This window comes from Vidua chalybeata, chromosome 4 (assembly GCF_026979565.1).
Source record: "Vidua chalybeata isolate OUT-0048 chromosome 4, bVidCha1 merged haplotype, whole genome shotgun sequence".
Lineage (NCBI taxonomy): Eukaryota > Metazoa > Chordata > Aves > Passeriformes > Viduidae > Vidua > Vidua chalybeata.
This window is the reverse complement of record NC_071533.1, coordinates 69,306,281-69,321,024: the sequence shown is the minus strand read 5'-3', so window position 1 is coordinate 69,321,024 and position 14,744 is coordinate 69,306,281.

Sequence of the window (14,744 nt, the reverse complement as noted above, 5' to 3'; positions counted from 1 at the left end):
TCTTCCTGCAGATACTAAAATAAAAATATGCATCAAGTCATTTAGATGACTTAAGCCTATATATATAGGCTCACTTTTACATGTTCTTCTGAGAAATAGGACTTAATTTTTCTTCTATGTCTATTTATTATGTCACAGCCTATTTTTCTTGATTGAAATGGCCAATGGAAACAGCATGGCTGCTCTGCTAATATGATATCATTCCAAATGCTAACAAGTGTGAGATTACTTTTTTAAAAAAAGTAGAGTTGTGTAATAGGCAGAAAAATTCATCTCAGTGAAATTCTGAGAAATTTGCCAACAAAATGAATGTAAGAGAGGAAAAAGAAATCATGAAAGGACAATAGGAAAAAAACACCCCACCCACCGGGGGAAATATTTTTTAAGTGTTACAGTCAATTGGATATCAGGAAAATTCCTTCTTCAGACACATACAATTCTTTATTACATATAAACCTAAATTACATGTGTAAAATAAAAATCGATTGTTTCTTGTGTGGTACAATACCTACTCTGCATTCTTCCCTCATAGCTGTGCAGAGCCCTGCATGGCAGAGTGTGGATGCTAAACATCCTGTCAGATGATACTGTAATAAAGATCAATATACAAATTTACTGCAATAAAGACAAGCAAATTATCCAGGGGTGAGTGTGGCTTTTGAACACTATAATCTTTGTCCACACATCAGCAAAACAAGGTCAAACTCTGAATATCTGAAATGCAGGAATGAAAACAGCCTCTTTAACAAGGCTTTTTTTTCCACATAGCTGTGACCCTGGTGGCAATGGGAAATAACAGACAGATCATACTGTAGATTTCAGGTAGCACAGAAACAGTCCTGGAAATAAGGGTTTTAAACTTTTTCTCCCCTCTGGCAAATAAGAGCTACTTTGAAAAGTGAGCTGAGGCCTCGTGCCTCATGTACCACCCAGGGTGGCTTAATGCCAGTGGGGCTTTTGACAGGAAAAAAGGATGAGAAAATGAGGAAAACAAATGAGGCATGTTTATATCCATGACATTTTGTATTGGTACTTCTCATACAGAATCGTTAAGGTTGGAAAAACCCTCCAAGATTGAGTCCAACCCTTAACCCAGCACTGCCAAGGCCACCACTGATCCATGTCCCCAAGTGCCACATCCACACGGCTTTTAAATCCCCCCAGGGATGGGGACTCCAAACTGCCCTGGGCAGCTCTGCCAGGGCTGGAAACCCCTTTGGGTGAAGAAATTTCCCCCAGTATCCAATCTAAACCTCCTGAGGCCGTTTCCTCCTGTCCTGTCACTTGCTGGTTTTGAGAAGAGCTCAGCCTAAATGTGGGGACAGTTGCCCAAACCAGGATGGCTCAGCTGGAGCCTCCAGCGCACCTCTCCGGCAAGGAGTGGCTTCTTGGCTTTGTGCTCACACCCCAGCAGTTCTCAGATTTTTGATCCATTAGGACTCTGACCTTTCCCAGCATTCTCAAACTTTTCTGTCCAGCTGTCAATTTATCCTGGATCTCCACACTGTCCCTTGGACTGCTTGTCAAATGTAAAAGTATCGTATTAAAATCCAAACATCTGCTACCTTATCTTTCCTGAAATCCTGGCTTACAGCTCTTTTTTTTTTCATGTAACCTACTCACATTTTCCATTTGCTACTTGTTTATTTCCAACCTCTACCCTGCATTAACGGCAACAAAAATACTAGAAATGCCTAATTACCTCATTTCATTTTTGTTATTGTCCGTGGACTGAAATATTTTCTTGTGATAATTCACTTTACTTTCATTTCTAGTCAGCCTGGCAAAAAATGAAAAGAAAGATTAAATTATTTTGACTTGAAAGACTATTTGTTTGACCTTAGACAAAGTAATTAAAATTCTTTCTTAAACTCTGTTTTTTACTTTAAGGAAATTGACTTTTTAAACACAACTTTTAGTTTGAAATGATCCTTTTCAACGTTCTTTTTTTTCTGAAACATTATGCACATATTTTGCTTGATATGATACAGCTTTTTATTTTCATCAAAAAGATTTGATAGAAAAATTTACCATACTCAGAGACATAAATGGACCACAAAATGTTTTAATACTTTACTATGTTCATTTATGTGCAAATTCAGACTTCATGCCCAATTTAATGTGTTTTTGTTTTAATCTATAATGTTTGCTGGGCAATGATGCCTCCATTTAATGTTTGTGCAACACCTGCCACAAAAATGTTTGGACCTTAGTGTGGATTTTTTATTCATAATCCAAATCAAATGCCAGGAAAGGATGGAAATTGTCTATTTTTCCTGTCCTTTCCAGATTTAAACTTGGGTCAGGTATCTCTCAACAAATATGCTGAACAGAAATATTCACATGAATACAAACCTTATTTATACAGCCAAGTGGGAGCATTTAAGGTTGTTTAATGTCTAAGTACAAAACTATTAACAAGAACATAAATTTTGCCAAGAATGTTGGCAAGAGAAGATGTATTCCTTCAAGGATTTATCTGTACCCATTAGTTTAGGCCTTTAGCAAGATGTTAAACACCAGAAAAATTAGTTAAGGTGTCGCTTTAAGGGTATGAAAAATGTTGGAGAGGGTTTGGACAGGAAAAATCACCTTTTGGTATGTTTGGTATGTTTTAAATAGCTCCCAAACCCTCTGGGCCATCAGTATGCAATTACTTGAGGAATATTGAGTTGACTGCACGTGGCTGCTGTTGGGAGATGAGGGTGAGAGAGAAAACCAAACAGAACTGGCTGTGGTTGTGCCACCAGAACAGGCAACTAAAAAGGGCCACCTAATTTTGTGAGTTTTCAGTCTTAGCCACAAAATAACAACGATCCTGAATTTTCAGCTCTGATGGAATCAAGGAATGGTTTGGGTTGGAAGGGAACTTAAAAATCATCTTGTTCCACCCCCTGCTATGGTGGAACCCCCTTCCACCAGCCCAGGTTGCTCCAAGCCCTGTCCAACCTGGACACTTCCAGGGACGTTTGGCTTCTTCATGCCGTCAGAGCCAAATTATTTAAGAAACAAAAGATAATGGCACAACATTAGCTGTGTCTCCAGTGCTCCTCAACTGAATTATATGGCAATTTTTGGAGACTCGGGGCTTCTAGCTGTATGGAAATGTCCCATTCAGTGGCAGAAATGCTGGTGGGGAGCAATGATCTCAAATTTCTGGTCTATTTTCAATAGGGATCTGCAGTGTCCTTTTCTGGCATCACACAAAGGACGGTGAGTTTCAGTATATCCTTAGGATATCATAAAAAATAACTGCACTAATTATTCCTAGCTGAATTATGAAATGGTCCAGTCAATTTTTTAAAATATTTTTGTTATCCCTTCCCCCTCTGATCCTGCAGCACTTTGCAGGTTTGGGACTATAATCAGCAATTCTGTGTGAAAACTTATCACCCGATTAAACACTGTAGGTTCAAGTTGATAGGAAGAATTGCCTAAAAATAAGGAATCAATTTTGAGCCAAGGGTTGTACTTTAAAACCACTACTTAAAAGGGATACGGTAATGTAATTAGTCAGGGATGTAATTAGAAACATTTCAGTGATGGCTTGAGTGAATGACATTTCTTGCTTAGCCGTGCATTTTGGAAATGTTAGACCCTGATTCAAGTTCTCAAAGTAATTTTTGAACATGGTAGAATTGGAAAACATAGCTGGCAATTGCTCTGAGGGGATGCTCTTCTGAGGCTCCCCAAAATGCCTTTGCTACGACCTTGCCCCTGTATCATGGCCTTTATTCAGATTGAAAGGGAATTTCAAGCAACATTTTCATGTCAGCTTGAGCAAAGAGCAATCAGAGTTTGGGTATTGAAGAGATTGAAGGCAGCAGCTTCTAGAGACACAGTGATATTTGGGCTAGGACTGACTTTTGGCTCATGTTCAACGATTTGGCTGTGGGATAACATAAGGTGACACAGGGCAGGGTTAGCTGGGATATTGGGAATAAAGTTTTGGCTGTGAGGGTGGGCAGGCCCTGGCACAGGGTGCCCAGAGAAGCTGTGGCTGCCCCTGGATCCCTGGAAGTGTCCAAGGCCAGGCTGGACAGGGCTTGGAGCAACCTGGGACAGTGGAAGGTGTCCCTGCCCAAGGCATGGGGGTGGATTTAGCTGATCTTTATGGTCCCTTCCAACCCAAACCATTCCAAAATTCGATGGTAACTTAAAAGTCAGGATTATTGTTATTTTGTGGATGAGACTGAAAACTCCCCAAATTAAGTGGCCCTTTGTAGTTGCCTCTTCTAGCAGAAGTTTTGTGGCCAGATGTTATCCCCTAATTGCTTTGGTAGAAACACAGTGAAGAAAGGTGCTTTTTGAAGGGTTAATAAACATGAACAGAGCATGAACATGAACAAATATGAAATGGATCAGGATAGAAAATATTCATTGAGGGTCAGTGTTATGAATTGTTCTGCATGAACTTTGCAGGAAGGCAAAATGGATTGGAATGGAATTTGGGACTACAGCTCTAAGAACAGGTTTGAGTTTAGTAATATGAAATCGCAAGCTTTTCATATGTAGAATCTAAATCTGCATTTCTATCTTTAATTAAATTATTTTCTTTTTTAAATAAAACACATTTCTTTGGTATATTTGAAATCTCTTCATGGTAGGAGAACAACTGATAGTTTTAATGACTAGTTGTTCAGAAACAGCCTTGTACACACAAAAAAAGCTGTACATAAATTTGCTTCTGTGTACTCAAAAGAGAAATTGAATATTTTCAAGGCTGTAAAACCTGTTTTTTTCCCCCCTCTGTAAAAGGGGGAAAAAAAACCCTCTGAAGGATTAAGCCTCTCTGTATTTTGCCAAATCAAATGTTCTTTCCCATAATCAGTGATGGATGTAATGTACAGATGTTTCATCATCATTTAATACAGAGCAAACCCCTCCAGAATTTCTCTAGACCTCCTTATCTGTTATGTAGTACCTGTTTAAAATAATGACTGATTTTTTTTTTCTGTATTAAATCCTTTCTTTAACAGGATGTCATTGATTATTTTTCTGTTTGAAAAATTATCTTTAATGTCTTGCCTTCTGGGTTTGGGTTTTTTTTTTTTTTGTTTTGTTTTTTTTTTTTTCTTTTTTTTCTTTTCTTTGTTTAGTTTTTTTTTTTTTTTTACTGTTTGGAGGGGGTGTGGGGTCTGGTGAGGAATTTTGGAATGAACCTACCTTTCACTGGAGGTAGTATCAGTTAAAACCCCTTCTCTCTGCCCCAGGCTTGGTATTTCTGGTGGCTCAGCTGAGCACAGGGAGGGGTTGGCACAACACAGCGAGTCCTCAGCTCAGATGACACTGCAGCCACTGTGGGAGAGGGACTGGTTAACCACCAGAGGAAAGCTTTGCCTTGCACCCTGTGACTTGTTTTTCTTGCTTGTGACATGGTGCAGGCTTTTGTTTAAAATGTGCATAATTTTGTAGCTACAGTAGTTACAGACTTTAATCAGCAGTTAAGATAAAACAGTGTCACTTTTGTTCCCTTGCTAAAGCTCTTTTCATGTGGTGTCACTGGCTGCTCCACAGCCACATTTAGCCTGGATGTTTTGTCCAGCCCGGCCAGTCCACGGGAGCAAGAACATTCCTCATTTGTATTTTCTTCCTACAGCAAACATTTTCCACACATTTTCTCTCCCAAGTTTATGAACCACAGAATTTACAGAATGACCAGGTTGGAAGAGACCCTCAAGATCATCAATTCCAACCCAGCCCCAACACCTCAACCAAACCCTGGCACCCAGTGCCACATCCAGGCTTTGTTAAACACATCCAGGGATGGTGACTCCACCACCTCCCTGGGCAGAGAATTCCAGAACTTTATCACTCTTCCAATGAAAACTTTTTCCGAATATCCAACCTGTATTTCCCGTGACACAGCTTGAGCCATGATCAATCCAGGAGTAACATCCAGCCTTGCTCATCCTACAGCTGTGCATGATTGCACATGTCAGAATGGGAAATGTCAGAGCACGATTCCCCAACTGTTCCACAACCTTCTCACTTTGCTGATGGACCTGATCTGGCCAAAAACTCCCAAATGTGAATGGTGGAGGAGGAAATCAATTTGATCCCTAATGAGATAGTCCTGAAAAATCAGGTAGGAGGATTTCTTTTCCTTTCACACAAGCAGATATGCAGACCGGAATGTGCCAGTTATAAAACCTATTTGAATGGAATAACACAGCTCTCTCCCATCTGATAATTTGGCTCTTTATTTCTCATTGGTAAGAAATAAATACACTTTTATTGATAGATGAAAAAAAAAATGCTCCTAAGACAGTTCATCAGTTTGGATTAAGATGGGAAAACTAAATGAAGCAACGTGCTTCCTTCTTTCCCCCTATCTGTCTGACCCTTTTGCTCTTAATTTTTTACTATACTGTAGATTATTGAAACAAAAGTGAGTCAGTGGACTCTGGTTGCACTGTGCTGTTTAGAGACAGTTTAGTGCTCTCCTCATAGCAAGGGACAGGAAGGAACCTGACATTTACCTCTGCTGTTTGCCAAGAACCAGCTGGTCTGACAGCATATGTGTATTAGCAGGACAACTGGCAGAGCCAAGCTTTGTGTAGCATGTGCTCATTTCTTGCAGTGAGGGGATCAAAAACCTGGCACAATAAAAGCTAAATTTTGAGGAGAATGTATAGAAAATATAGGACAGAAATCCACAGAAAGTTGAGTCTTTTAATGCTATTCATAGAGGAGCTTATTCTGTGCATAACTGAATATGGAGGTCCATTAAAATGAGCTTTCCCAGAAAAGCTGCAGTACCTTGGCTGTTTTAGTGTCTCATACTTAAATAATTTTGAGTTGATTCTTGTGAGTACAGAAAAGTCTATGGCTGAAAGTTTTTTCTTCCCTCTCTTTAAATCTGTGGTGCAAAAAATGATGTCTCTCATTCTCATTAGCATACGGTTTTTTTCTGGGAAAGGGTTTGACCTTACAGGACCAAGAAGAACTTACCAAGAGAAGAGGTAATAAAGAATTTGGGTGCCTTAAGTTAATACCTGATTGTAAGACAGAGGTCCTTACAGAGGGATGTTGTTATAGACTAACTCAAAGGAATGGAAATTAGGGACCTAATTTTACTGCTTTTGCTGGAATCTTCTTGTTCTCTGAGCAGGAGGAGAGGGGAAGCAGTGCCCAGACCTCCTGTCTGGCATGAGAAACAAAGAGCTTGGAAACCATTTATTGCCTGAAACTGTACTCTGCTGGTCTGCAATCCACTTTTCCCTTTAGCACTGGAAGATGGCATCTCTAATTTCCATTTTCCTGACACTGAAGTGGTTCTAGGATGAAATGTAAAGGCACAGAAGGCTCGGAAGGCACATCTGAGCCAGCATGCAGGAGGTCTTGTGTGATAGCCAGAGCCAGCACCTCCTCTGCTGTGCTCCAGTCCCACATCTAAGCACACGTAATTTCCCAAGTCTCTATCATTATGGTCATTTACTTCAGCAGTTTAGATTGACTCATTAAAATGCTTCCCCTTCGTCTTCCCAGATGAGGCACATTTAATGGGTGCATTACATAAGCTCACACCTACCAGGGCTGCTCTGAACTCACATGAAGGGCAGCTCAGCTCTGTGGTGTGTTCCACCACATTTTTCTAAGCATCCAAGTCCCATTTTGAAGGTGCCAAGTCTTCTGGCAATTACTATTCTGGTCACTTTTTGAGTTTCATTACGATTTCTAATGATACAGTTTTCAGAGGGAATCTGGAGATAAAGCATGGAAGAGATTAGGCAATTTTTCAAGAGATAACCACTGTCACCTTACAGAGAGAAAAAAAAAAATTAAAGTAAATGTCCTCAGTGTATTAGAATGTCATGAAATACCTGAATGTTTGCCTACTAAGAAAACACTCCTGAAAATTAGTATTTGGAAATAACATTACAAAAAAAAATGTCCAAGAAAGGGGATGTGAGATGGATAACGGTATTATTTAAGCTTATTTGCTCAATATATTACTTTTACAGTTTCAGCCTGTATCTGATGTCCATGCAGGCATCAAATTACCTTGTAATTTACAGCTCTATAATTCCCTGCAACTAATAACAGGCACAAGAATTAAGGTCTTAACTGAACAAGTGGAGGATCTTATGGATCTCACTCCTACCCTTTTTACCCCTGCTAATCCCATTAGGTGCTTTCTAATGTCACATTCAGAGCATGTTATTCCTTTATTCTTACACCACCCTGTGCTGTGGGCAGTAACCTGGAGCCTCCTTCCTCTCACCTCTTCTTGCTCTTTCAATGGGAAACAGGGAGTTTTTATCAGAAGGAAAAAAAAAATAAGGAGCCAGTACACAGCATCATCATCACTGCACTTTTGCAGCACTGAAGACAAATATTTCAAGATAATTTGCCATTAATATAAATTAGACCACATCCTGTGGCTGTTGCTCTGGGTTTAGGCAGACCAAGGTCAAAGGATATCACAAAATACAGGATTTGGACCCTTTTGCTGTGTTAGCTCCTTCTGCACCATTGGGATTTTCCTTTTAAGAGGGACCCACGTTGGAAATGCAGACTACGTAAGCCTTGACCCACTTTTGGGGAAGAGATGTTATTATACATTACCTTACAAGGCTCTTAAGATATTTTTGGCCACTCAATACATAATGAAAAAATATATTCAATACTTTAATGCAGCATATTTCTTAATAGTATAAATGGGTCAAGGCACCACACCCACACTGACTGTAGATAATGCTCATTTTTTCTGCTTGTTTCCATGTCTTTTTCTTAAATCATTAGTAAGATTTTTAAAGCATTTACAGTGTCAAATAAATCACAGCTTTGAACGACTTTGACAGCATTCAGAGTCAGATGTGTTGGCTAAATTGAGGTATTATCAGTAATGGAGTTGAGCACCTTGTGGAATGGCCTGTATTGGCCACTCACCTTCAGAAAAGCAGACACTGAATGGTAAATTTTGCTTTTTTTGTTGCTTCTTTCCACATCTTCTGGAAAATCTTTGGTTTGTCATTTGCTCTTATGATTTCTATGACTCTGCTCCCTCAAACATGGTCACACCTCGTGCAGCAGTTACAGATATTCTTAGCACTCGTGTCTTTTTTACTGGTACATTTACACCTGTTGGGCGTTGAAAGGAGTTGTGCTACAGAAGCTGACTCCCAGTTTTACACGTATTTTCCATGTCTAGAACCCAGCTGATTGCCTGATGGCTCAGTGACAGCAGAAATCTCTGGACACAGGATCACTCTGTATACTCCCAACACATGCTGGCTTTTAGAGAAAATAAATATATAAATAAAAAGCACCTGATAAATGTTGTTTTTCCACTCTCAGCACAAAGCAGTGCAATAACAGACACACCTAAATTTGTGCTACAGCAAGTACCCTGTCCTTGAGCCAAATATCCTTTAAGGGAGTCAGGGCTCCCCATAAAACACTTGTTTTCCCATCAGCTTTATATAAATAAGCAATTCCCCAGAAGTACTTTCCATTTTACTCCCAATTACTCCAAACTCTCCCAAACCCATAAGCATTTATAACCTGCTAACAGGAAAAAACATTGAAGCATTAAAATAAAAGTATAAAATAGATGTATCTGGATCCTTCAAGTCAATTGCAAAAGTTGTATTAATGTCAGTGTGTGTGGGTGGAAGGAAAGAGTGAAGTTAGCTAGAGTTTGAATATATCAAAAACCAACAAACCAGGAGTTTTTCCTAAAACTTCATGATTAAAATCACTTTTCACAGGGCTCTGTGGCATCTCATCACAGTTCTACTGACCACCTTTCTCTTCCATTCCCAGCTGCTTTATGTAACTGAGACAGCTCCATGGCTTGGGGTAGAAAAGACCACGAGAAAAGTCTGTGTTCTGTTTCTTTGAGCAAAAAGCCTTTCACCATGTGCTGAAAAAATGTAGGTACCACTGGCTCCTGCAGTTCCTCTTGATCTCCTTGATCTTAAATCAGCTCTTTTCCGGATGCTTTTTCAGAATATTCTACCCTCTGTTGCTTTTATTTCAGTGTGCTTTCTGCTTGTTTCCTGCTTTGGGATATTCCCTTTTCCTTCTTTCTCAGCAGCTTCACATCACCAGAAAATAAACTGCCACTAATCAAATTATTTGTTCCAAGTATTTATTTCTGCCATGTTGTAGTTCTTGGATCACTTTTTGAGAGACTACAGCACAAAGCAACACAGATGTCAGACCCTCTGAGGAGATTCCATCAGTTGACAATCTGTGATTAAACCCATGCTTAACTCATGTATAGGACACATCTGGGTTAATTTAAGGGAGGAATATATATTAATTTAAATTTAAGAAATAGCTTGAACTGTAATTTAGCATCTTTATTGCCTCACACAAATAAATTCTATCTTTGCCAACTCATTTTCCAGCTTAAACATTTTTCTTCTGATGTAAAAAATATCTCAAATCTGAAAATACCCAGTCCTTTCAATACCTCTGAAGGAAAAGACTCAACTGCCAACTTGGTAAATATCCCCAATAAAGAGACACTTTTTTTACTTACAGTGGTCCACCTGCAGAAAATGAAATGAGTTCCTTATGTGGGGTTTCTCAGTGATGTCTGCATGATAAATCTGTGCTATTTTTTTCTTTGCTTTTGAGATTTCACCTGATTCTTATTTACAAAGGACTAGATACAATTCCCTGTATCCACTTAGATTTCACTTAGCATTTTACTACTGAAACAAACCCCAAAATCAATAACATTTTTTGGCACTGGCTTGTGCTTGTTGACTTCCCATTCAGAAACCACTAGAAAAGGTTTCACCAATGTTAAATGGCTTTTATTTTTCAATCACTGTTATACAGAGTAGCAAACAAAGTCAATTAAAATAAGAATACTGTATCTAATGACATTACTTATTTGTAAGACTAAAGCTATGTCCTTGTGGGTTTATGGTTATGCAGATCTAAGTTACAGCATTTGAAATTAGCCTTCATCTTGACTTCAGCAAATATTTTAAAAAAGCCTGGAAATTTTTTGTTTGGACAGAAATGGCTTCATTTTGACATATTTATAATACATAACAAAGTTAAAAGATTTGTAGGAACTGTCATAGCAACATGTTTTGCTTTGAATTGCCAAAATTCTGTTATGGAAATCACTCAGGTTTTATAAAATATTTTATGCAATTTGCATGAGGAAATCAAGAAGTGGAATGGATCCTAGTTTCCTGTCAGAGAAATTCTCCAATTGGGACAGTGGTAGTTTTTTTCCCACATTATTGTCCTGTGACCACTCTAGTTTGCTATGTGTCCCTTCAATATTTCTGAGCAGGTTCACCAGTTCAATGAAAAAGCATTTTCTGTTTTCTTTCTTTAGGTTTTTTAAGGGGCAGTTCATGAAGAATGATTTGAAAATGTCAATATTCCTGCAGTGCCATTCCTGTTTTAGGTGTCCTTGATGTAAAGCCTGTGAGCCCTTGGGTACCACTTGACCTGACTGACCAAGAGCTGCATAATTCAACTGAAATGTTCACAGCATTTCTGATACTGAAATCAAAGTTTTTATCTAAATGTGGCACCATTGTTTTACAAGGATAATTCTTCTCACACTTCTCTCGCAATTCTCAGGTCCATGTGGGTTTTTGGAATGTAATTTTCCTTCTGTGTGAAATTACCTCCATCTCCAGCCTGCTGCTGGATAACTGCATAACCCTGGGATCATTCACACACTCAAACACAGAAGAATTATTTAATGAGGACAGGGCAAAGGGGTGTGAAATGCTCCATGCATATTGCTCATGATCCATTACTATGTTCAGAATGAAAAACACCTGAATTTTATGTTGCTATATTGTTCTGTAGATTAGAAAAGATTTCTTAGTCGAAGTACATGACCTTTAGCAGAAAAAAAGGGTTTGACCTTTCTAAAAAAGTTAATTAACAAGGAAGACTCTGTAAATTAGGTCAAAACATCCATTAAGATTCAAGAAAACTCCTGTTTACAACATGCTGGTCACCACCAGTAGTAGCTCTTGTCATCAGATGTCTGTATTTTAGTTTTTTTTTCTTTATTTTTCCTCTTCTTTTACTTACAGAACCTGCTCCATTAGAAAAAATTAGCTTTCTATCATTTTCATGCCTCATCAAGGCCTGAAGGAAAAAAACCAGAATCATCCACAGTCTTCTCATTTGTGACACAGACTATTAACAACTTCATTAACTTTCTTCAGGCCATGTTTTTGTTCAAAGTCTCTTGTGCATTTTTACAGGAGTTACTGGAAAGACTCATTGTCTTGGGCCTCTGTCAAGAGAAAAAAAATAATTAGAAAGTTTACATTCTTTAAGACATGGGAAACAATTCCTGTAAACATTATTGTAAGTAAAACAAATATTGGTCACTGCTTTGTGCTCAAAAGATAGAAAATACATTTGAATTAATTTCTTCTCATAAGGAAACAATATATCAGAACCATCTGCTTTAACCCTTGATTAAGCACAGAGAATCATTAATGTAGAGCAAACAAGGAATTATAAACAAGAAGAAAAGTTTCTAAACCGAAGTTTCTTGTTCTAGATTACCAACATGCAACATTATATCAGATTATATCAGATATAAATAATCCCTGTCATGTTCTGTCCTCTATAAATATCATAAAGGCAACAGGAGTTTGTATAATAAGGCCTGGGAAAGGATCAAAATTTAGCCCAATACTCAGGACACTGAAGAACAGTACTGGGATGCTGAGGAATCCAGCAATTTTCACTGTGATGAGCAAGTATTGGACAGCTTTCCATGCCACCTGTGTGTAGAAAGCACAACAGGATGCAATAATGGAAAAAGCAAAAGGTTTGAGGGCAGTAACTTCCCTGAAGTGAAGCAAATCCATTGGCTGTTTTCTTCAAGAGCAGAATAGTTCCTGGACTGGATGTGCAGCCATGGCAGCACAGAAACCTTTCTGCCCCTCAGACTGACAATTCTGAAGTCAATCTTAATTTCTGACAGTTAAATTAAGATCTGGATATTAATTCTTCTCCCTATGCTTTTCTTTGGTTGGGGAAAGAAAGGGATTCTAGGGGCAGAGAAGTTCCAGAAGACAACTTTTAACTAGCTCTGCAAAGGCACGAGCCAAAAATACAATCCTGCAGTTCTTAATCTGTGCACCTTCTGCCTCGTTCCTCTGCCACCTCCTGTCCCTTCTCTCACACACTCAGCCCAGCTCCCTCCTCCTCTGGTGTCCCCATCTCCTCGCTCTCCCCCCCTGGACAAGACTCCCTGAAGACAAATTCTGTGCACAGATGAACCACGCTGAATTACAGCTTGCATCATCACTGTTTACCTCTGACAAGTTTCCTTAATTGAGATCCCCGGCAAGAAAAAACAATCCTGGCGTTGCGTGGGCTTCCCAGCCATGGACAGATTTCCTGTTGTTTTGATGCAGTGTGCAAACACAAGAAAATAGAACTTGTTTTCCAAGGAGCTAACAACATCAGCAGCACGAGGCACAAAGTGTTTACAAACAACAGATGGGAGACAAGCAGCTCGAAGGTGGCGGTCAACGTGGGAAACAGAACTCTCTGCCTAAGAGCTGCTTGTCTGAACAAGGGGTTTCTAAGAAAGAAGAGCTCTGAGGAGAGAGAGAAAATTATTTTTTTCCTAATATATGTACAATTAAGAAAGCTTTGAGGTAGAGAAATGGAGGCAGCTTTACAGAAGTCGAGTCAGTTACTCAAGGAGAGCAGAGAAGATACATTTTCCTGAGTCTCAATCTTTGAGACAGAAACACATTCATTTTATAAATGTGAGAAAAAGCAGTTATGGCATTTGAACTGAATATTCCAAATTTTATGTCACATTCTCTGAATATATGCAAAACTTCTAAACCCTTCTTTCTCTATCCCCCTTTGAAATACAGAGACCCAATGGATCTACTGCAAAGTGTCCTTCTTGCAATTAAAGGCTGAGAGATGATCTCCACAAACACACAGCCCCCTGCTCTGATAATTGGTGGCATTGACTGAAGTTCAAAGGAAAATTTTAACAGAATTTAAAGCCTGTTCCTATGGTTTTGAGAAGAAACTATTTAAGGAAAAGGCCTTTTAACATCCTACTATGGTGGGCATTGATCTAAGTGCAACACCAGCAAACAGCAGGTGTATTCTTTGTGTTTCTTCTGAATTTTTAAATTCAGCCTTCTGAAAGCAGTGAAGGTATCTGCCCCATCCTCTCTGGCATTAATAGACAGACCCCCCTGTGGTTTTTTTCCAAACAAACTGCAGCTGCTGCTTGCCTGCAAGTCGCTTCAGGGCTCTGAGGCAGGGTAAGTCCCTGGATGCTCTGCCCGGCAGGTTCTTTTGAGCCAGAGAAAGGGGTGGCAGAGGGCACGGCAGGCAGGGGCCTCTGTGTCACAGCTCACCTTGCAAGTGACTCCATGAAATATCCAATTTGAATATCCTGCAGGCTGGGAAGGCTTCACTGTGCTGCTCACGGAACACCCAGCACAGAAATGTCTCACTGCACAGGAGAAGCAGGAAATATTTTTGACACGTTTACTTGAGGGATACAGTGCTCAAGTAAATGTGTCAAAAATGACACACCCAAACTGAAATACAGATACCCAAATGTGTTCAGGGACAGGGAGTGATGTTAGTCAATCCCTGGATATTTATGTCCACTCAGTCAAGTCCAAAAAGAAATGTCTTATTATACAAGGCACTGAAAGATCTTTTGAGAGCTGCTGACAACCTCCCTTCAGCACAGGTAGCCAGTTATCTACATTAAAGCAACAAATTGGTTTGTCTTTAAAGAT